Consider the following 25,361-nt stretch of genomic DNA (forward strand, 5'->3'; position numbering starts at 1 on the left):
TATAAACTTTTCAAAGGTAGGTATGCTGATCTAATGCTTTCCCTCCATAACATATTGCTTTATTCAGTAGATGCAAATAATATGTGAACAAAAATATTTCAAGGTCAGAACATCAAAACAATTGCTATGCACATAGAAGGCATCAAAATCATTTTTCTGATTCAGATTTGACATACTATAGGGGGAATTGCTGGTCAAAGGAAATTTCTGGTAAATCATTCTTGAAAAGCAAATAATTACTCTTATCACTGAAGAATCCCCAAAGTATTAATCTCTCTATGTTTTGTATATTTTGTGTTCTATGATACATGAACTGTACCATTAGTTCTGAGCCACCAGGCAATGAAGATCAAAATAATTCTGGAGATTGTCACATTACAGTAATTACTTTTAAAAAGAAACCTTAAGAATGACTAGACACATCAGTGGTATCAGGTATATGTACCTCAATGGTCATATATGACACAGTATTGATAGCTTTTAAAAATCACACCATTTTATGAGTTTCAAAGGAAGAGAAAACTCTTCTGGCTATTGGTCTGGAATGAAAAGATGCTACAAACTGACTCAACTGGGCATGTAGCAACAGATAAGATGATAAGATTCAGGTTATCAGAGGGGTGGGGGAAAATTGGAAAAACACACACATACACACACATATGGATGTGTTCTAGTTTGCTAGCTTCCAGAATGCAATATACTGGAAACAGAACAGTTTTTAAAAAGAGGAGTTTAATAATTTGCAAGTTAACAGTTTTTAGGCCATAGAAATGTCCCAATTGAAACAAATCTATAGAAATGTCCAATCTAAGGCATCCAGGGAATGATACCTTGGTTCAAGAAGGCTGATGAAGCTCAGGGTTTCTCTCTCAAGTGGAAGACACATGGTGAATTTAGGGCTTCTCTCTCAGCTGGAAGGGCACGTGGCGAACACGGTGTCATCTGCTAGCTTTCTATCCTGGCTTCCAGTTTCATGAAGCACCTTGGGAGGCATTTTTCTTCATCTTCAAAGGTCACTAGCTGGTGGATTCTCTGCTTCTCTTGACTACGTCATTCTCTGCTCTCTCAGAATCTCCTTATTCTCCAAAATGTTTCCTCTTTTACAGGACTCCAGTAAACTAATCAAGACCCAACAAAAAGGATGGAGACACATCTCCACCTAATCCAGTTTAACAACCACTCTTGATTGAATCACATCTACAGGGAGATGAGCTAATTTAAGTTTCAAACATATAGTACTGAATAGGGATTAGAAGAAACAGCTGCCTTTACAAAATGGGATTAAGATTAAAACATGGCTTTTCTAGGGCATATACATAATTTCAAACCAGCACAGAAAGTGTATATAAATGTTTTGTTTATAATCACCATCTTGAGAAATCACAGCAACATCATAGCAAGTCTGCACAGGAGTCTTAGAAGATAAGTCTGAGATATTTTTTTTCCCTCCTTTCATCCCTCCCTCTCTTGCATTTCCTCTATAGATTTAGGCATCATGTACATTTTTTATCACTCATCATATTTTAGGCATTTGACTTGTAGTTAAAACACAAAATATACATAATCTTTTCTTTCATGTAGTTTACAATTTAGTTGGGGAGCACAAAACTTTAAACCTGAGTAATTTCAGTGAAGGAGAAATGGAATTATATGGGAGGAAAATGGGGGAAACTACCCTACTATGTTGGATCAGGGAAGGATTTACCAAGGAAATGACTCTAAAACTGTAACTGAAAAAGGTTAAGCAATGATTAGGTGGGTGGAAGTGGAAGTTGAAAGAAGATAATGTGTCTAGAGGTGAAAAGATGGGCGTAAACTAAATCCCATATACAGAAACTGAGAGAGTAGGAGAAAAGTGGGAGCAGTAGGCAGAAAATGTTTCATTAGAAAAATATACTTTCCTTTTATCCAACATTTATTTGCGGAGTGAATGCCAAGTGCCAGGCAGTCTTCCTGGTACTGGATAAAATATCGATGAACAAACTGTACACTATCCTTACTCACATGAAACCTCTGATCCTTTCATTATCAATCAATGAAGTATTGGTATTTTTCCTCCTTTATTGGTCAATAAATTTATGATATATGAAATGCTTTCTTACCTTCTAAGTTGTCTTTTAGGTGTTTCAGTTTTGGATAATATTTACTTTTCTTATTGTCCTTAATTTAAAAATACATAATATCATTTATTTTGCTCATTTACCTATCATTGCAATGTTTCCCCTTTGTTTATATCTTACTGATGTATTTCTCGTCTTTAAGTTCCCAAGCAAAAACTTTGGCCACCAATAACATCCAAGCATGACTTTATATATGTATTAGTTAGGGTTCTCTAGAGAAACAGAACCAACAGGGAACACTTGCAAATATAAAATTTATGAAAGTGTCTCACGTGACCGTAGGAATGCAGAGTCCAAAATCCACAGGGCAGGCTGCGAAGCCGATGACTCCAATGGATGGCCTGGACGAACTCCACAGGAGAGGCTCACCAGCCAAAGCAGGAATGGAACCTGTCTCCTCTGAGTCCTCCTTAAAAGGCTTCCCATGATTGGATTTAGCATCACTAATTGCAGAAGACACTCCCCTTTGGCTGATTACAAATGGAATCAGCTGTGGATGTAGCTGACGTGATCATGACCTAATCCTATGAAATGTCCTCATTGCAACAGACAGGCCAGCGCTTGCCCAATCAGATGAACAGGTACCACAACTTGGCCAAGTTGACACCTGTCCCTAACCATGACAATATAGTATCAAATAAAACATGCTATCCACACCATAGTTAATTTTATAATACATTATTTTGTACAAAATGCAAATTGTTAAAAAACTTTTAAGTTAATAATACTACGGAAGGAAGAAATAGTCAGAAGTCTAGAAACTATATTCTTATTGTAGTCAGTATGGGGTACACTTGCTGAATACTTCTTTTTTAGGTTTGGACCCTAAATTATGCAAGAAAAAAAGAGAACAAGACTAGGACGTGCTTAAGTGATTACAAATGGGATAAAATAAAAGATTGGAATAGTTAAGCGAGGAGAAGGTTGACTGAGATCTTATTTGTCTTCAAAAGGTATGAAAGTTTCTCATCTCGCCGAATGGTTCATATCTGTACAGAATACAAAAAATATATAAAAGGAAGAATTTCTTCTAGGGGAGAATATTATTGATGCCAATAATTGTTATAAGAGGCTGTGAAAATCCTGTTTTAGAGACAAAATGATGAAATATTATTAACTACATATGTGTAAATATAGCTTCAGGAAAGAGAAAAACCTGAGGTTCTACAGGTTATATATACTAAAACAATGAAATAAACATCAAACGATTCAGTTCCAAGAGTAAGTCATGAAACAAAATATAGAGAAAATAATGAAAATTTGAGCCTGTAAAGAAAAAAAAATGAACACTTTTTTTTGTTTTTGCATAGAATCCTAATGTTTTATTTGTGTTTTTACTATTTCAACTTTGGAATGAATCCAGTGAGTGGGAAATAACAAGAGTATAAAAAGAAAAGAAAACTTATATTGTAACCTCATTAGCATTTGCAATGAAGAAGTCCCAATGAGCCATGCCCTTGTAAATCTTTTAAACTGAATAGATCTTCCTTTACTGGAATAGTTTGGGATGGTCCTGCTAAAGGCAGAGTTGGACCAGAAGACACTTTAAATCCATAAGAACAACAGTGAGCTTCCCAAATTCTTGGCTACTATAAATCGATAATCAAGCATGCTTTCGTCTTTGTGGTAATGGATACTTACCTAAATGAATAACTTAGTACTGGGAATCTTCCCAGGTAGTAAACAATAGTTATCTTTAAGGGGCAGCATATGAAAATATTATCAGTATTAAAGTTTATTTTTAACATCTGAGGGAGAGGGATGATAACCATAACAGATGGAACTTTTAAATCCACACATGCAATGCATTTATTCCTACAAAGTTGATCAATGCAGAAAAGATGGCATTTCTATCTTTTCGAGTCAATCTGATATCAGGTGTTTTAAAGTGTTTAGTTTTTATAGGATAATTGCAAACATTAATTTGTAGATAATGTCAATAATTTGAATTCAATTGAAGAACTCTTGCTATTTGGTTTAGCTTTTGAAGTGTATGTGATCATAACCTGAAAGGCAGATTAATAGCAGGATTATGGTTTCATAGATCATACAATTCATTATATTCTCACTGATCAATATCTGGCATCAGATACTACAGCTTCACTGTATATGTTTCATTCATTTAGATGGCCAGATCTATATTTTTGTTACTTTACCATGCTGCATACATCATGAGAAAAAGGCCTTTTTGAGATCTTTAACGCTATTATACTTCTTATTGCTTTGCAGCTTAAGGATCCAGTATTTGAGAGTTTAGACAAAGTCAATAAGTTTCAGTCCTAAAGTCCACACTCAAAGGACCATTAGAAATGATATTTTCTTATATTCAGCCATTATTTTCAACCTTTAATTTTCTCAATCCCTTGTCATCATGGAAGTACTGCTAACCAAATATCTTTTTCTTAATTATTAAGACACCTTGTAGAAAGACACATTCTTAAGAATCAGCTTTTTGCTGATTCTGCGTAGTGGGAACAATTGAACAGAAATGATTATCTTTTAATCATAAAACAGACCAAGGACTTTGAGTCTATAAAGTAATATTCAGAACTAAAGAAAATCCACATGAATGATGTGGTTGGCTTTGTTTTATGTCAATGTCTAAACTGATAGTGCCATATTAGAGATAATATTTAATTTTGGAACAAAATTAAAATCTACATTCTTGGATTACAATCAAGCTCTATTACATGTAGAAGATGAAAAAGTAAATCTTCAGAAGAAACTGCTTTTACAATTTTACTATGTATAGCCCAATTCTGGCGTTCCAGAAGTAAATGAGATCCCAGAATATCCCATTAATTTCAGAGCCACAGCATCCTCCCAAGACCTTTAAAGACCTTTCAAGACAGAGGGAACTCCTCACATTTTCGCCAGCTGCTACTTTGTCATTGTTCAGCCAAAATGTTTCCTCCCCGCCCCCTGCCCCCATTATTTTCAGGGAGTTCTTCAAGTTGCTTATAGCAGCCCCTACTTCTTTATCTGCCTGAAGATAGAGAACTCATTCCTCTTTATGATGATCCCAGGGGCGAATGGAGTTATCCTCACTCTCTCCCAAACAAGCCTGCTCCTTGGTGGTGCAAAGAAAACAATCCAAACCCTCCAACCAGGGGCTTGCCTGAAGAACCCATTCACGGTTAGGTATGTGCTACATCTGTGACCCAGTCTCCCGAGTCCTCAGGCTATGCACACATGTATAAACTGAATGCCTAGTTCTTCATCTTTCACACACACTGTCAGGAAAGGATACATCTGCTGATAACATCCACAGCATTTGCTTGCCCTGTAGCGGATTCCTGGTCAGTGAAACTCTCTTCCAACTTTTGCAGGTTCCTGAGGAAACCTGTACAAATGACCCCTGAGGGCATCTGGTTATGTCCCTCCATCCCCTCTCAAACCTGGGGAACAATTACTCTTAGATTTTATAACTTTTCACTACCACTTGTTTTGAAATAGGATGTAAGCAATATTCACATTGTTCCATAAATTGAACCATATTGTACAGTGTTTGTTTTTAAATTATGTTTCTTCTGAGAGTATAGATCATAGGGTTCTTTCAAATGAGAGTACTCCATCATTGTATTATTTGAAAATTTAATTTGCAAACATGTTTTTAGTGCATTTGTGCTACTTCTCTATAGTAGGAGTTAGTGGACATTCATTGGTTGATTGAGATTGTAGTGCACCTATGTTAGTGAATAAAAATAAAACTTCGAAATACTAGCCCTGAAATAAAACAGGGAATGCTATGTTTTATTTTTATTGTAAAATATCTTTACATTTACATTATTACTGATCTATTATGAGTTTACTTATTTTTATTCCTTGAAAACGCAGTAAATAGTGATGGCATTACCTAACATTTATTGAACTCTTACTATGTGTAGTAATTTGCATAAATTAATGCACTAAATATTTTAAATGAGGAAAGTGTTCTGACCCCCATGTAACAGATGAAGACACTGATACCTAAAGAGGTTAAACAATCCACTGAGGATCACAGCACTAATTAGCGGAAGGGCCAGCCCTCAAACCACAAGATACCTGCTCTTTACCAAAATGCTATTCTGCCTCCTGCTATATTTAAGTAAATTGTTTTCCAGCATTAGAGTTAAGTTCAATCCTTCCAGTATTTATTGAACCCTTACTATGTGCCTGACAAATAGTACTGAAGAAACACACACAAAAAGCAAAATCAGGCTCTATCTGTAAAAACGTTGCAGTCAAGGGGGATGAGACATTCAATATGAAATTTTATTCTTTAAGTATTAAAATGATTTAAAATCATTAGTTTTTATTTTTATTTTTTGCAAGGACAGGTACTAGGAATCCAACCCAGGTCTCCAGCATGGCAGGAGAGAACTCTACCTCTGAACCACTGTGGCCTACCCAAAATCATTAGTTTTTGATATAACATTTGAATCACTAAATATTTAAATTTTCCCAACTTTAGAATATATATATATATATATCTCCTGACCTTCCAGCCAAGTGTCTGACTTGGTAGATGTCTCTAGGATGGAACTGCACAAATTCTGAATTTGCCCAATTTCCTAATATGCTCATACCCTGTGGTTGTTTGACCCCATCTTGTGCTACACCTTAAACCATTTGCATGATACAATCGGAGCTATCAAGGCCAAAATCTATGTTCTAGGGCATACTGTACTTGGTTTTTGATGCTATCCCTTTAATTTTCTCAGGGAGAGACGAGACCTTCCATTACTATATTATTGCCTTCATTTAGATTGTTTTTGTCTGATGTTCTGAAGCATTTCTGAGGCAATGTGTATTGACCTTCAAATTTTTTTGTTGATAAGATAAACCTTTGAGGTCAATAGTTTGAAAATTTAAAACCTCTCCTCCACAATTCTTTCCTTCTTTAGCAATTTATTGTTTGGGCTCTACATTTTATGAGTAACCTATTCCACCTTACTTACATAAATTAATTAAAAAATTAAATGTTTTATTATAAAAACAATAAAAAGGAAACACCCGGCAATGAGGTACCACTTTTGTAGAATTAAATCTTAAATAATATGCCACAGGCATTTGAAATATCTGTGCCAGGGATGTGTATGTTATCATTGTGTTGGCAGTTGACTGTCCAAGGAGGAGTAACAAGCACTGGGAACCATAAGCTTGGATTTTACAGCAACCTGAGTGAGCCTAGAGGCATGGTCAGAAACAACTGGAAAGAAGTCAGAGCAGGACAAGTCCAGGATACTCACACAATCACAGTTTGAAGAGTGTTATTCCATACGTCAATCCAGACAGAGTCTCAAACCATTATCAGAGGAAGACCTAATATTTAAACATAATAATTCAGTAAACATTTTACCACTGCTTCCTAGCATTTGTTTTTTTGTAAAATATATTTTAGCCACAACATTCATGATTGTTGATCTATTTTAGGTTGCTTTAAGATTGAAGACAAAGCCTGTAGTGAGCACAGACAGAGGGAAATGGGGAAATAGGAGGTAGCTTCTTGAATTGGAGGATTGAATGACAGGAATAGTTAAGTGATTCAAGGTGGATATTACTTTTAACTTGGCCTTGGCCATACAATTATCAACGAAGTGACCTTAAACAATTTCTGAAATATATGTACATCCACACATCCATTATATAATAAAGTGGACCCTGAAGCATGATTGGATTCTCTACTACTTTAGGAAACACACTTTCAGTCAAATTTTTTTCTGCTCCCCTTGTTTAAGGATGTGAGGGATTTTTCTTCTTTCTTGGTGTACTTTCCCCCTCATTGGTGCCTCCATGTGCATGTGTGTGTGTGTTCTGTGTATGTCTCTGTGTGTGCGTTCTCGTGGTACATTTTGGTCTGTGTTATTTGTGCGGTTGGAATTATGTATGTTGTTTCTGGAGCTTGTAACAGAACAAATACTTTACGCTATATTAATAATGCAAAGTTTTGCATTCTCATGCAATACCTGGAGGGTGACATTTATTTGAATAGTGACAAAATGCTGGATATTACTTTCTAAATTTTTAAAAGTGATAGACCTTTCTATACCGCCATCCAGGGGTGAGGTGACATTTTTGACAGTATGGATTCACAGCTCAGAGGGATTTGAAAATCCTTTACTGTACCCTAGGAAACAACAGTGCTGGATATTTTGAGCATTTTTACATGCACTCACTATTCTGAGTCCACAAAATGCCACAGACAAAATGTGAATGGCTTTCTTTCTATACATGAGTTCTCTTTTTGAAACATGAAAACTGCAGCAGATCAACAATTCTTTGTACTTATTGTGACTAGCATTCTCTAAGTTAACTTTTTTCACTTGGAATTGATTTGAAGTTAGTTTCCTCCTGTAAATAACAGTTGGGAAGATAAAAGTACATGGTAAGTTTGATTCATTTTAAAATTCACTTCACAGAAAATTGCCAGAGGGGGGAAAATCACCTTTTGGAAGGAAAAATCCCAGAAGGTGAACATGATACCCATCCAAAAATGGCCAACTCCCATTTGCATGTTAGATATAATGCCATTACATTCTTCACAACTCCAGAATATCAATCTGTGGAAATCTCACCCGTATTTAACCTCATATAGCTTCTTTTCAAGATTTAGTAGTTGTTACCTAATTAGCACGGTGCTGAAGATTCTCTATTCATAGATTAAAAAAAAAATTCTTCCCATCTAATTTTACTCCTTCCTGGAATAAGCAATGTCATCAAAGAAACATACTATTTGTTAGTAGTGGGGGGAGGAGATGGAAGATGTCAGCTAGGCTTCTCTCCCATCTTTGACTGGATCACCTTTTAATCTTATAAAGGAAGATCCATATTGCAACTCTACCAGCAAAAAGAAACAGGGATGAAATTCTCTGACTTTTGGCCATGGTATGAATTTTGGTCTAGAAAAACTAGATTGCAAGGAATTTCACATTCCTTTTCTAAAGGTCATATTTAATCTTCTTGGGACTTCTTATGTTTAGGCCCATAATGTGATCATGAAGATATTCTGTTTCTTATCGTGGCCCAGACACACAGCAGAAGGGTGTGTTGTATCCTAAGCTCAAATGTTTTTCTCTTCCATTTCTTCACTTGCCTCAGTGGAGAAATCAGCTCTTGGCCTCTAGGAAATGACCTTTCAGCATCGCACCCACTCAGTGGCCATAGGTGAGTTCTCTGAAGCTGGTCTGCTCTTTTCAGGCACTGGGCAAGGCTTCCAGCCTCCAAGGATTAAGCCTTCCAAGTAATACCACATCCAAGGAGTAAGCCACAGTCCCCAAAGCTGGTGTAAAGACCCTCAACCCAGGAAGCTAATGTCTTTTCCAATTGTTTTACTTTTGCTACTCTCAGTCAGTAAGCTTTGTTCTTTAAACAAAAGCCAAGGTGTAGGCTTTCTCCTTAGTATCTGAAAACTTCTGCTTCTGGCTCTTAAGGGAAGGAATTCAGGACTTAGGCTGTAAAACTAGGCCATCTTCTCAGGTTGGGGGCATTAAAAAATACCTACAGCAATGAAACAAAATAGAAATATGCATGTTCTCAGGCTATTGTCCTGCTAAAGTTATTTTTATTTCTCATTTACTCAAAATTTAGAGGTTGCTTGTATGTGGTGTTAATAGCCAATGACTGTGAGGAGCAGGGCAGAACTTTCACAGGACTCACATTCTAGCAGAGAACCTAGACGATTGACCAAATACTTCCTGGGTAATGTGAGAGCACGCATTGTTGTCCAGTCCTCACGGTGAGTATCTGTTTAGTAGCTGTTCTGAAGATTTAAATCCAAAACCTGAAAACTGGTGAGGCCAAATCTTTGTTTTATCACCTTGACAGCTGTATGTTTCTTTTCAACATTTACTCTAAGCATCAACTTTCAGAATGTGTTTGTAGAACATCACATTAGGCCTCATTTTGCTACTGATTTCAACGAATTTTCCTGATTCATTAGAATTGTATGGAATAAACTATTTCTAGGTGAGACATAAAATAAGTTTAAACTTAGTAAATTTAGTAAATTTCAAATATTGCATATTATGTCTTAGTTTTTACTTTTTCCTAATAATGACAGAAGAATATGTATAGTTACCGCAGATTTTTTAAAATTTTACTTCTTTTTTTTCAAATTCTTGTAAAAATAGAAATAAACATAAGTACATATTTTTAAATTAGCTTATTAGTATTTTAGCTAAGCTTATTTTTTGAAAATACTTTTAAATACCTTAAATAATGTTTTCTCGGGCAAGCCTCCTACATGGTATGGAAGAGAAAGAAAAGTTTGTTTTTGTTCTGGAAATATTAAGAATGATAGTGAATTTTAAATAAATGTCCTCTCTAATTTACATACGCCTTGTAAAAATGCTGTCAAATGATAATTGACAACTTTATGTTTTGTTTGCTCCAGGTTGTTTTAGGGTTATTTATAACAATGACATCATAATCACCAACAAGCATTCACAGAGTGCTAAGGAAGAGTAGGTATATTTGAATCTGCTCAATTGATTAAAGAATGAGAAAATGTTTATGTTTCATTTTAGATGAAGCCAGCAAAATGGCATTGTGGTGGGGTTTTATTGCTACTTCAGGAGAAAACACTACTGACTGTGCTGTCCAAAGAAGTGATTTTGGGTTTCGGAAAATTTTGGTAGGGAGGAAAGTGAGAATTTTCAGTCTTAAATAACTGAGGTTTTGAATCAAAGCTGCTTCTTTATTAAATCTTTGCTTATAGAGTGAGAGAGTTTAGGCCAGTTCTTTCACAGAAAGGTCTTAGCTTGAATAAAAAAAGAAAAATGCACAGTTTCCAGCTTCATAAATTAATGACATTGAACAGTTTCCACCTCTGCAACGTTGCTGTGAGGAATGCAATGACAGATTCTGTGCTGTGTTTGCCTATGAGATGATTTCCTTGAAGTCCCGTAATGAGTTGTTTTGGGCAGGATTAATGAGTATTATAATGGTAAATGGATGTTTGCAGCTCAGTTGTGTTCCATCACAGAGTAACATGGGGTTTCTGGTCCCTTGGAGGCCATAATTGGTGGCATTAATGCAGTTTTTAATTACACTTCTTGAAAAAAAAAAATGAATTGGAACCAAAACAAAAGCTAAGTGATCATCTCTCGGCTGCTTCACATGTATAAACAGAAGTCCGTTGTTATCTCTGATATCTATAATTTGAACCATTCTCTCTCTATAGAACATATGCAGTAATTTTGATCATGATATTTGTTTAGAAACTACTTCTTGCCTTTGTTTTTTCTCTTCCTTGTATACTGAAACAAGCTCTTTTTTAAATGCATGTATAATACACATGCTTATAATATGCATCTATTTTATCCATGAACATAAATTGCATGTATCTTATAAAGGTACACGTGCTTTAAATGTTTAGGAAGACAAACACAAAATAATAGACTCACTTCTTATATTTATATACCTACATTTGTTGTTCAATCCTCACAGTTAGTATTGAGCAATGAAAGTGTAATTAATTGCCAAATCTTATGAAGGAACAAGAATGCACTAAGGCTTTTTGCCTCTTTCCACATTTATCAAAGCTGTTATTTCAGCATATTCCCATCTTTGCAGTATTGTCCATAGTGGCAAGTCCACTGTTTGATCTATAGAATAACATTTGCAAAGTGTACTATGGAGAGGAAAACTATCTTACAAGGTGCTATAGCATAAATATATGAAAAGCTAAATAATGTAAAATAAAAATAAAAACACCCATTGCAGCAAGTTTATTCCTAAGCTATAAATTGCATCAACTGTATTGGTTGGCTGTATATTTCCTTCTAGCAATAATATTGTTATTTAATGTCCCTACACATTTTTAAAGTAAATTACAGGACAAAGTATTAGACAGTAGTTAAGTGGTTCAAGGTTAACTGATTATCACATCATTTTTATGTTTTTCCTAAAGTGATCCAAAATAGAGGCTATTCCTTTTCCCTCTCCGTTCTTTATATTCTTGATATCTGGGTTCTCCTGAGTCCTGAGTTAAAGTACATGGGGCAGAAATACATTTGCATCAGTGGCAAACAATTGCATCTATGGAAAAAATGCAAAATCCCAGGAGCCATGGGATTGTTCCTTTATTTATGACTGAGTTTTGTTGAGACTCAGACAAACTTACATCATCTTAGAATTGATTGTGTTTGTGAAAAGAAAGCCACCTTTCTCAACTGTGTTCCTTTTATGTGTACTCTTCTGTGTCATTTCAACTCTTGCCATCAGGTACAATTCTCCACTGATGAGTTCAACAGTTGTATTTTCTATTTGTAAAGAAGTAAAACGAAACTAGTAAATAAACAGACACACAAGCAAACAGAAGCCACCAGCACTCCACCCACCCATCAAATTACTATAGGTAGGATTTCAGAATTTGGAAAGTGTTGAGCAGTCTTCCATTGGCTGCAAATTTTTAACAACATTGCCTACCCGAGAAAGTGGTCTCAGCCTTGGTTTTTTATGCGACTCCATTCTTTTTGTGTTGATGATGATTGAGTGTGCTGAAGTTGCTTTGTTTTTCTTAGAAGAATGATGATAGTGATTAATTCAGTTGATGCATCATTGTTCCGTCCCCACTACTTTAGTAGTTTTCACAAAATGTCTTAAAATAACTAGGCAGCATTTATACATGTGAGAATTCGGTGTGCTTTTGCATATTATCATTTTATGTATGGCTGTTGCTGATCTTACCAGTCATGCCATCTAAAAACATTGGGAAAAAATAAGAACAAAATGCACATAAAAATGGAATATTTATGTAGATGTTTAACACTACATAGAGAAATGTGTATTTATATATGTTATATATGTTTATTTATATATGCACACCAAAAAAGTATATATACACACATACACGTGTATATATTTTATATATATATATATATATATATATATATATAAAATTTTCATTCAGAGTATTTTTAAAATAGTAAAGTGAACATTTTGCCCTCAATATTTTTGTGATTTTTCAGTGATGACATAAATTGCGTAGCATAACCACTCAGGCTTATAGTAATAAAAAAAAATAATCAACATTTTGCGAATTAGCTCAGTGTTACTTTGACATGCATTTTTTTCCTTATTGGATCTTTCAGGGTAGGCAATAGCATTTCTTCTTACAGGTAAAAAAATCGAAAGCTAAGAAAGGTCGGACTATTTCCCCAAGGTCACAATTGTCTTAGCAGCACTGGGAGAGGATCTTGGCAGTGGATGACTCCAGTCTGTGTGCATTTAACCTCCGTAATGCCTCCGGGGAAGAAAAGAAACAGCAAAACACAACAAAACTTTGGTGTTTTTGGTTTGTTGGTTTTCGCAGCATTTTTCAATCATTTAAAGGAAAGGCATTAGAAAGATCTGAAAAATATTGTATCTTAAGAGGATCTTGGAGACTCCCTAATATACAACATTCATTTTTGAGGTGAAGAAATGAACTCTCAGCATTACGTGGGGACAAGGACAGACCTTGCCTTCCATTCCCTAGGCATAACCCACTGACACAAATGCTGGCAGGCCCGCATCTCAGTCCTTCTGTGGAAACTTGAGGGCTTCATTTATAAAGGCCACTTCAGGAAGGACAGGATAGAATAGTGGTGAGTGTTGGATTTGGTAGTTGGGCAAATTTTGAGCCTAAACTTAGCCTTACTACTCATCAGCTGCTTGGCTGTGGGGGTAAATTGATGGATATATTATTCCTCACAGGGTTGTTAAAAAAGTTAAATAATGTGCTTGAGGCAGCCACCCACAATAAGCATTAATAAATGTGTACATTTTTAATATTAAGCCTAAGTATGCCCTACTCTTGGGGTAGGTATTATAGCATATCACAGTACAGCTTTTTCAAAAACACTCCTTTTTGAAAGCACGCTTAAACCGATGTTTGAAGGTAAAATTGAAATCACTTCTGTTTCAATGAATATGATTATATTACTAATAGTGTACTTTTAAAATTTAAACTTTGGGGCACTGTTCTGTTTTCAGGGAGGTCCCCAAATGTCTCAGCACCTTCGTGAAGCCTGTGGCTGTTTTTTTGTCAAATGTGGCTTTTGGAAACATTTTAATTGTTAGTGAATTTTGGAAAAATTAGGAAGCATATTTGCACACAGTTTATCATAGATGAATAAAGTCAGAAGTTGCTAGAGAGAAATGATAGAGATTTGAGTTTGGATTCCAGCTCTTCTACTCATTTAGCCTCAGGCTAGTGCTTACCAGGACTGAATCACAGTTGCACCAGCTGTAAAAATGAAAAAAATAACCCATACCTTGCAGGGATGTTGTGACTATTAATAATGATATATGCAAAGGGCCTTGGATAAGGCCTGAGACTTAGTAGGCATATAATAAATGTTAGCTATTAATGTTGTCAATATTTCTTGTCCAAGGTATGTGTAAATCTTTAATAATAATGCTAATCTATCACTCACAACTTCAGTTGTGCAAATTATGTACCATATTTTAGAATGTAAATGTGTTTTCCTAGATTTAAGGGATTTAGTCATAGCACCTGTGCACTATTTGAAGGAAGACACCATAATTATTATTCTTTTAAGATTCACTATTTTGAAGAGTTGTGTTCAGAATTTTTATTTGTATTTATTTAGAAAGGGAGAAAAGTTATTTTCAAGAAAGTTAGTTTTGCTAAAAATGAAAGGTGCAATTATGTGACTTTTTTCAGGAGAAACATGAACCATAGTTAAATATATTTATATAACTGATGATAAAAAAGAATGGATATATTTATTTTCTAAAATGGAGGAAATTTGTTTAATTCATAGAAGTTGTTTCTGGGAACTTAAAAAAAATTAAGCTTTGAGGTTTCATTTATGCTTATTCCTACTGTGAAAAATCTTTGAAAGATTGATCTCTGTGCGAATCTATGGCAATTTAAATATGTTTTAATTTTATAAAAAATTTTTAACACTATTCAATTTCTCATACTAGGTTGGTTTTACAACCAGTAAATGTTTGAGATAAAATGACATTCATTTCATTATATGTTTAGACTATTCAGAAGGGAAAAAATGTGGATTTTAGTCAATATTGTAGATTAGCTCCTGAATTACATAGTCAATTTTAATATAATCAGTGTAGGAAGAAAACATTTTCCTAAATCCATTCACACATTATAATTTAAGGCATGCTAACTTAAAAACACTAATTGTATCATACATTGAAAGGTATTTTCAAATTATAATGAATATGTCCATTGTTTTAGTTTTTTACTTAAAGGGATTGCATGCTATCAATTCTCTGAGTCCGAACAGTTTTTCAAATAACTAAATAACAGCCTGAATATCATGGATAAAATATACAAAAAGGAACTAATCGAATAATAATTTTTCATTATTTGACTTTCTCAAAGATCTTAAATTTTAGATACCAGAATGCACTCTTTAAAAAATAGAGCTTTAATAGTTTTGAGGGATAATCTGAGATCAAGAATATAATTTCATCTTGAGGGGTTCATGTTCAAGTTGGGGCTATCACTGCAATACTAGAGTTTGTAGATATAGAATGTGATAAAAATTCTTTCCATGCTCTCTAAGGGAATTATGGCTCTGAGCCTAGGGCCAGCCATATTTTGCATAGAAGAAACTTTTAATAAACGTTTGTTGAGTGAAGATTGAACATGTTTTTAACATAATTGACTGTGAGTTGGTGGGAGTTTACTACATAAAACAGAAGATGAATTGGGGCAATTTGGAACTTTTAGTAGACACTAGAAATCAAGATATTCTTGTGCTCTTGTTTGATTTGTGTTCCTTAAATCACTATTTATATTTTCCACCCTAGTAGAATTCTACACTGTTCCTTTGGTTTTTGTAGTCTCCTGATTTATAGAGGAATTAGATTTTTTTATAAAGTAGATGATAGATAGATGCATATATACATACATTGATACATAAATGATAGATGATAGGTAAATAGAGATTTAATTAGTGTATTTATGCCCTTGCTACCTTCGAGAAGATAAGGTCAGAATCTATTTCCTACAGAATTTGAGAAAAAACATTCTAAAAGACTATTCTTTGGGGATTTTGTATCAAAGAGTATGAGAAAAAGGGATATGGAGCCTTTCCAGTTTTGTATATGATTTAAGGTTATTTTCTAGGAAATTTATCAGTGACTGAAGTGTCTTTTCTTTTAATATTCTTTTACTCTGGCTAGCAGATTTGTTAGCTCCTTCCTCTATAAGCACTTAGAAATGCAAGAGAAAGGAAACATTTCTCATCTACCAAAGAGCCTAGGTTACTTCCCGTCCCTAAGAAAAACCTAACCAGTTTCTTCTACTCCTTTTTGGGAGATACCTCCTAGTAGTCCTACATTAAGGAAAAGAAGCATTTCTCTACTTCATTTATAATTTTTACTTTCCATTTTATTCATTCATATTCATGCTCTTTCAATATCCCATATTATTCTACTCTTCTCCATCACTCTCTAGGGAAAAGTTAGGTTTAGCAGATCAAATCAAGAAGGGTCCTTCCTTTTCTCATGGCACTTCATAGGTATTCAGAGTTCCAATATTTTAGAAATAACCGACTACCTGATAAGGTAATTTATAAAAGGAATTTTAAAAAGGGTTTTACCTAATGGAGAAACAGATTTGACACCATGTGTAAACTACTGGCCAAATTCATGAATCAATTAAGGTAAACATGACTAATGGTGTGTGATAACAGGTGCTAATTCCTCCCTTTAAACACTCCTCGGGCCATGAATTATGCTTGCTGTGCTCAATAGGTCTCTCTGGCCCATTTTCCATGCAGGATAGGAACATTTACAGATTGTATTTTGTTAGCGTTTCATTTTTGACAGTTCAAAGTCATTGTTTATTTTGCTGCTAGCCCTTTCATCTTCTTCCACTTTCCCCTACACCGTTTCTCTCTCTGGAAGTGGCACTCTAAGATGGTCTGTGCATTACTGCTTCTCCCATCACTTCCTCTTTTAGAGGCCAGTGTCTCTAGGCTTTCTCTGTATCCATTTTGCTCTTATTTTTCCTGTCGCCGCTGCACATTCCTGCTCTGTGTTGCGATCTTTAAGAGGCTTTTTCATTAAAGCTTCCACCATGGCTAACTGGTCACTTTGGCCTCTGTTGGCTCCATTTTGCATATACCTTCTGCATGATAGAGACATTTCTTTCCGAAAACCACCTTAACCATCATTTTGAAAAGAAGTGAACGGCTTTCTAAGAGGGTGCCGTAAGAAGGCTTATTATTCATGGAAATGAAGAATTCTTTTTGCGTGTGATTTTGCCATTTTTCTCCTTTTGATAATACTCTGACAGTCAAGGCACCCGACTCTAATCAAAGGGACTATTTGCCCTCGGGTCATGAGAGGTGATCTATTAGTGTTTACTTCACTCCTGGTGGGTTTAAATCCTTGGGGATTACAGCGCAGTAATGTGACTTCCTTTGCCCCTCCAGTTAGTGGTCGTCTGGTATAAAGTCGAGGTTTTCCAGGCACTAAAAATCCCAGCATCTGGTGGTGTTACATGTGGCTGCTATAAACTTGATTAATGGAGACAGCAGACTGCAGTATGAGTGCCTGCTTTATGCTTTAGTGTTCTTCCCCAGAATGATTGCCATATCAACTGACAGTTCCCTAACCTTCCAATTAGTTAAAATGAAAAGTAGAAAAACTGTTATTCTATGACAAAGTTTTGTATACCAGTTTAACACATCTCTCTTTTTCCTCTTTTTTTACCTCAGCTTTTGAAATTGCTCTCATAGGAAAAGCAGATAAAAAAAATAAAAACACAAACATAAAACAGTGATATGTTTGGGTGAAAAAAAGAATCTTTAACTTCCATGTAAGTGCATCATCCAGAGAATTTATTCTAGAAATATGAATTGGGTGCGCCCTCCTTGCCAAGCACTGTTTTGGGTCCTAGGGATGTGGGATGAACATTATTGACAAAGTTTCTGTGTTCCTCTAGCTCATGCCCTAGAGGAACTGAGAAAGACAATATATAAGAACAGAAATGAATTAATCAGACAGCATGGTGATGGAAATGAGAGGGTTGTAAAAGGTGTGATGGGGAGGTGACAATTTTAATTTTAGTAGTCAGGGAAAATTCACTGGAGATATGATATTTGAGCTGAGATCTGAATGGTATATTTAAAAAGTAGGAATAAAAAGATAAGTCACGGGGTATTAGTTTTGGAGACACCAGGCCCAGTGAACAGGACCAACGGTGAGAATGAGCTTGGAGTATTAGAAGAATGCAAGAAAGGCCAGTGTGTCTGGAGCAGTGAGGAAGTTATGTGGGGTATGAAGGAACATAAACCTCATGACCTAGGCTATGGTAAAGACTTAGGATTTTATTCCAAGTTGAATTGGAAATCATTAGAGAGCTTCAGGTAGGGGAGTGCCATGATTTGATTTAGGTTTTAGAAGATTTTCCTAGCTTCTGAAGGAAGGATAGACTTTAGGGGTTAGCATTTGAATGGAGATAGGGAAAGCTGTTAGAAATTTATTATAGCAGTGCAATAAGAGTTAATGGAAATTTGGATTAGGGAAGTAGGAATGGAAATCAAGAGAAGTGGACAGATTCTGGATATATTTGGGAGATAAAGACCACAGATCTTTCTGATGGATTGGGGATAGGGGACATGGCAGGCATTGTTAGAGAAGGATGAATCCTAAAAATTTGGCTCCAGAAACTAAGTAGATGGTGGTACTGTTTCCTGAGATTGGGAAGTGGTTTTGAAGTACCAAACAAATAAGTAAGCATTAGATATACAAGTTTGGAGATCAGTGGAGAAGCCTCTGCTATAGATACAGAGTTGGAAGTCAAAGACATATGCGTAGTATTTAAAAGCTGTATTAGAGAGGAAGGAGATAAGCATTAACAGAGATTATATCAAATAAGTAGCATGTTTCTTGTTTAGTCTTTTAACAAAATCAGTTTAAAAATAAACTTGTGAATCATATGCTAGGTATATATTTTACTTTTTAAGATATCACCAAGCTGTTTTCCAAAGAAGTTACACCATTTTACATTCCTGCCAACAGTATATGAGAAATACAGTTCCTGCAAATCCTTTTCAACGTGTGATATGGTCAGTCCTTTTTTTTTTTTTTTCTTTAATTGCATAGGCAGGCACTGGAATCAAACCCAGGTCTCTGGCATGGCAGGCAAGAACTCTGCCACTGAGCCATCATGCCCCCCCCCCCCCCCCGTTAGTCTTTTTAACTTTAGCCATTCTAATAAGTGTTATCTCATGCTTTAAATTTGCATAACTTTGATAACTAATGATTTTGAACATCTTTGTATGTACTTATTTGCTATCTATACATCTCCTTTGGTAAAGTATCCTTTGGTATCTTTTACCTATTTTCTTTACTGTGTGTGTTATTTATTGAGTTTTAAGAATTCTTTATATATTCTGGATACAAGTCATTTTTGAGATATATGCTTAGCAAGTATTTTCTACCAGTTTTTGGCTTGCCTTCTATTTTCTTAACAATGTTAAAAGAAATGACATATTTGTGGCAGCTTTATTTGTAAAGACTAGAAACAACACAAATGTCTCTCAACAGGTGAATGGATTAAAAAGTGGTATATCTGTACAAAGGAACATCACTACTAAACAATAATAAAGAATGAACTAACAGTACACACAGAGTGGACAAATTTCCAAATGACTATACTGAATGAAAGAAACCAAACCAAAAATGAAGACATACTATGTGATTCCATTTCTATAAAATTCTAGAATGTGCAAACTGATTTATAGTAATAGATGGGTAAGAAAAGGGCGGGGAGAGATAGATTACAAATAAGCATGAGGAAACTTTCGAATATGATGATATGTTCTTTACTTTGATTGTGGTGATAGTTTTGTGGACATATGCATATGTCAAAACGCATCAAATTGTACACTTTAAATATGTGCAGTTGATGTCAACTATAACTTAATAAAATAGAAAAAGAGTAGAAGTTTTGTTCTTTTTCTAGATTATATTTGAAATTTTCATAGCCAGTCTTTAGGATATTATTGAAATAGTCTAAGCTTTTCAGGAAATTGTTAGTTTTAACTATGTTCTGTTTATTTCTACTAAATAATTGTACTGGTATTGGGGATCAAGTATTTAATGGTTGTATTGGCCCTCCCTTTACTGTATGCTTGTTTCAAGGGTGTTCATATATAACAACATATACCCAAATATATAAAATATTAAGCACTGTAATAATACGAATCTTCTATAGAAAATAGCTTTCTACACTGGTATACTTAATTACTTGTGAAAAGTCTAGTGTATTACAATAGCCAGCATTCTGAGAAGAAAAATAATGAGGAAAATGAGGAAAAAGGTGGAGGGGGTGGGGCTGGGAAGTACTAATTAATAAAGTCCAAATAATTATAAGCCTTTGACCTTGAAAATTTAAATTATGACTCAGAAGATAAAACATAAAAATACAACATTTTCCCTTCTATTCAGTCTGCCAGGAAGCTCAGAATCCAATTTTGAGTTTGGTCACAGCACATTTATTATGTATATGTTTCCATTTTGTCCTTAGGCATGCTTTTTTTCTCTGTTTTTACATGATTCAAATCCTTTCCTTAGAAAGAGATGGCCTACTAAAAATAAAATGAAAAATCTTCTAAGTATGTCAATGGGCATAATAAAAACCTATCTGCAAAAGGAAGGATAAAATGAGTTCCTGGAGAAATTTCACTGAATGAATTTATTCTAAAGTTAGATTTACCTTGATTACTTAAAATACTGTTCTTATAACTTTATGAGTTGATTATAGTTGTCGACTTATTTAATGAATCATTGGTAAATTATACAAATCATTAACCAACCAGATGAAGATAAAAATGCCAATTTTGACCACAGCATTTTAAGTACCTTCTTGTAAATAATAAGAAATAGTCATCTGGCTATTTTCTAGCTAAAGAAATTGGAGCTAAGAATACCTCATGCATTACATCACACTAATGTATGTGGAACCATATGAAATTGTGATAGTCAAACCATTTTGAACTAAATAAACAGTGATCTCACATGGTTTGACCTGATACTGATTAGTATTGAATCCAGATCTTCTGATTTCTTTTTCTATGATGCTTCATCAAACCACTCTAGTATCTCACAGATCTCCCCATGATTAAAGTTACAAATCCACTAATGAGTTCCGGCCCTGGGACCAGGAGGTTTCCTTTTGTGATATATAGTAAAGATCCACAACAATTAAACACATTAGTGATCGCTATAATATTTTAGGTAACTCTCTGAGAAGTCACAGTGAAATGCTAGTTTTAGTAGAACAGATTTTTTAAAGGGTCCTGAGTGGCAGAAATCGATGGTAGCATTGAAGCTGTTTACTGTCTTGCAAAATCCTGCATGTAACTCATTACTCAAGTTTTAAAAATCCTCAGTATTTCAAAGGCAGAGATGTAAAGGTTGATAGACTACAAGACTTTAGAGAATTCGATATCACTCCACCAGTGGCCTTTAAATACAGTCTTCGTACACAAAACAAAGTCAAATATACACACGTTCCTCTCCCTGTGATGGAGGGGGTGATTCCGTTGTATGGATTCAAGTTACATTTACTGTGCATTTCTTACAAGGGACTGAGGTTGAGTGACATTCTTTCTTCAGGAAATGAAGCCCATGTAATTTCACTTTAGCCTCTGATGATAGGAATTATCCTTTCTGCATATTAGCGGTACTTGTTTATTTTATTCAGTGACTGTTGCAAATTTAGCATCTTTTAAATGTATGTTCCAACCACAATAAAATATTCCCTGGTATTCAAGTACGATTCTTTTGTGTGTAGGACCCCAACTGAGCTGTGAATACCCATTAAAGATGTCCCTCTAAATGACTGTAATGACAGGGGAGTTGAATAGTCAGTGAAATTTTGTATTATTTTCTTTTGCATGTATTTTCATTAATAATTTATTGATATAAAAGATAAGAATGTTTTACCTCCACAAATTTGTATCTGTAATTTGTTCTCAGAGCACAGACATATTGAGGATGCCACTCGGCAGTACTGATTGAATATTTATTTAAACAAATATCAGTATAACCCAACTAGCTGGAAAATCCATGAGTTTGGTTTTGATAGCTGAGCATTTCTCAACAATTTATGTGTGCATGCAAATTTTGGTGCTATGGATATAGGCTAAAGTATTTGCTTTATATGTATTATTTTGTTTGAATACAAGAAAGCTGGTTTGATTTGTATGTTTCCCCCTTATAGAATTGTTCCAAGGCTCTGTCAGAGATCACGTAGAGTAATTTTTCCCATCAATCTTTGCTGTGCAGCCATGCACGAATGCAGTAGGAAAAAGGGGGCAGAAATCAAATCACTTAATTGCAGCATTTTTCATCTACATCTTTTGTTTTATGGTGGTAAAGGCCCCGGAGTAGCCTACCATGATTCATGGCTGTCACGGCTGCCGTTAGCAGTTCAATCCTTCATTCTAGGCATTTTGGTACTGAAAGTACCTACACAATTACTTTGATGAATATGACTTGTTTGTTTTTTCCCCATTTTTAGCAGAGAGTGGTTGTGCTTAATACAGACATTTAAATAAGATAGTATTCGTGCCTACTGCATTTGCACTGTATTTCAAAAGGTGCGTGTCGAGTTTAACGATAATATTGCCATTGTCACACAGGTATTTAAGTTTGCTGAGCTTATGGGCTTTTACCTCCTACTTTTATGCTTGTATAATGGGAAGGCCTTAAAACACCCCCTATCCCCAACTCTATATAAAAGGAATAACTCACCTTTAAAAATCTACGAGGCTGTGACAGATTCCCACCAAACCTCATTTTAAAAAAAGTCATTTCATGAGTGTGGCATTACAAAGCCAGCAAACTAGGCTGCCTCTGCATTTATGCCTTGTTGATCATAAAATAATAACATTTTGGAAATATATTCATGCATCTTAGAAAGTGACTTACAGTATTTGCATATTTGGAGAAAATGTCAGTGATGTCAGCAGGGGTTCTGAGAGCAGCTAAATGAGCAAGCGTTTCAAAAATTGCTATTTTATCTGCTGTGCACTGTCAGCACAAAAATGCAACCTCTTTAAGGGAGAGACAAGAAAAAGGCAAGTGATTTAATTTCTTCATTAGCTTACTTGCAGCTGAATTACTGGTACACCTAGTTCTGGATAACTATATGCTGGAAGCATGAGGAAAATAATTTACCACCCCATTTTGCCCTCATGACAAAATTTGTTAGAAGTTGTGGGTCTCCACACCTTCTCCAAAAGTGAGAGGAAATTGAAGTTCTTCTGACACTGGAGAAATGACAATTTGTCACCACCTCATCTACTCTGGTAATGTGGTTGAAACACAAGTCTTCATTTGGTCATCTTTGTGGTGTCTTTTCTTCACTTCTTTGTTTACTTTTGGGTGTAAACTCTACATGCATGTTCTACATAATATATATAATTGTGTGTACAGCTCAAAGATAGAACATGTCAATTATTACCCAGCAATGTTCAGTGCTCTTGGCACTTGTTGCAAGAGACTAGTAAAATTGTTCAATAGACATTTTAAAAAATGTTCCAACAACCCGAGTGGAAGTAGGAGGGCATGGATCGCCTGCCCAGAGTGTTCTACACTGGGTGAGAATGGCTGGTCATCTGGATCAGTCACCAGATGGGAGCTGGCCTGGAGCTGATGGCTGGGGTAACTGCTGGTTGCACACCCGGCAGCTGGACTACACAACTTTCACTGAAGGGTGAGCTGGGTGGTGCATCTCTGTGTCTCCCACGGTGATTTACTAAATGAAATTGGTTCCTTTCCTTTTCCTCTGAGAACCTCTCAGAGCCCTAATATTTATTAAAATATTAATCCATTTTGAAACTTCAAGAGAGGATATTTTGGGCAGGGTCACCCAAAAGGTTTGACTGCAGAACCCGTATTTCTTTTTCTAACTATGCATCTCAAAGAATTAGGGTTCTATGGATCTTACGTTGGGAACCACTTGCCTGGTTGGAGGATTCTGATTACTGGATTTCTTAACATTCTTCTTCTTTTTGAAAAAATCTTCATCATTGGAGACATGTATCGACAAAATGGAGCAGTGTCACGCATAATAGATATGGCTTAACCAAAGTTTTCAAATTACACAATACACATTAGGGATCCGATACGGTAAAATGTATTGATTAAGAATGATATTGAATAGGAATAGGTTTTGGAACAGGAATATGGTAGTGAATGCATTGTACCAGAACAATCACTTGCTAGGAAAAAATTAATCTGAAAGGCATATCATCCTATATAATATCAACCCCAGATTTGATTGCATATTTCTCTACAAAATTAACTCTTTGGTACCATGTACATACAACTCATACAATTTCTTAACAAAATTATTCAGTAGCACAGAGGCTAAATTAAACCATTGAAGAATTGAAATAGTTACTGGAAGAAGAGCTTTCCGTGCAATTATCTATAAATAGAGAATAAACTAATAGAATAGAAAAGGAAGTGAGAGTATGCATTCTACTGAAAACAGGTCATCAATGTTGCTACTATTAAAAAATTCAATGAAGATATTGCTGTTTTGGTCATGAAATATGTCCATGAACGGGTAATAAATGACTTTAGAGTCCTGTTACTCAGTGTGAAATACAAATTTGCTATGTTCAGTACACTGTGTAATGCCCATATCATAAAAGTCAGCTTTATAACATTTTGAAGTCTAATATACTAGAATTCTAAAGGTGATACCTCTTCTTGGGAAATTTTCATTTTCAAAAATTTCCTATTTATTTTTGCTCATTGTTGCTCTTATTATATTTTATATTTGTAAACTAACTAACAATTAATTAATCAAAATTTTAAAACACAATTGTGAAATTGGAGGAATCCTATGGATTAGAAACTCACTGAAAATCTAATGCTTTATTTTCTATGGATTGATTACTTGAATTATAGTTGTGTGATAAGAAGTACCATGTTCCCACTATAGGTTCCACATAATATATTACCTCACCTGGGGAAACAATTTTAGGTCTTTTAAAGAAATAACATCTCTTTTCAACAACTAGGTACTGAATGACAAGCAAAGCACCTCACTTTATTTATGTGAAATAATGGGGTTGGTTTCACATAGAGCCTGAAGCACCTAATAGTACCAAAATTTTCAGTATTTCACTCTGTTTACCCTCATTTTTTCCATCTGTACTGGATTAAGGTGATTATGCTTAAAATTATCTTCCACACAATTAAATCTGGACTTGGAAATTTTTCCTGTTAGAAAATCCTCAGGGTTGG

At 35.0% G+C, this 25,361-nt stretch overlaps 1 long non-coding RNA gene across 2 annotated transcripts in view; it reads left to right on the forward strand.

Annotated features, from left to right (window-relative positions):
* Window positions 1–25,361, forward strand: part of LOC143682826 (uncharacterized) — a 416,713-nt gene that overhangs the window by 139,679 nt on the left and 251,673 nt on the right. Inside the window, exon 3 of one of the 2 annotated variants that reach the window (XR_013175303.1) lies at window positions 2,937–3,073. The exons of the other annotated variant lie outside the window; for it this stretch is intronic. This is a non-coding gene — a long non-coding RNA (uncharacterized LOC143682826). The remainder of the gene's footprint in view (window positions 1–2,936; window positions 3,074–25,361) is intronic. 2 annotated transcript variants of the gene reach the window in all.

Source organism: Tamandua tetradactyla, chromosome 5, assembly GCF_023851605.1.
Source record: "Tamandua tetradactyla isolate mTamTet1 chromosome 5, mTamTet1.pri, whole genome shotgun sequence".
NCBI lineage: Eukaryota > Metazoa > Chordata > Mammalia > Pilosa > Myrmecophagidae > Tamandua > Tamandua tetradactyla.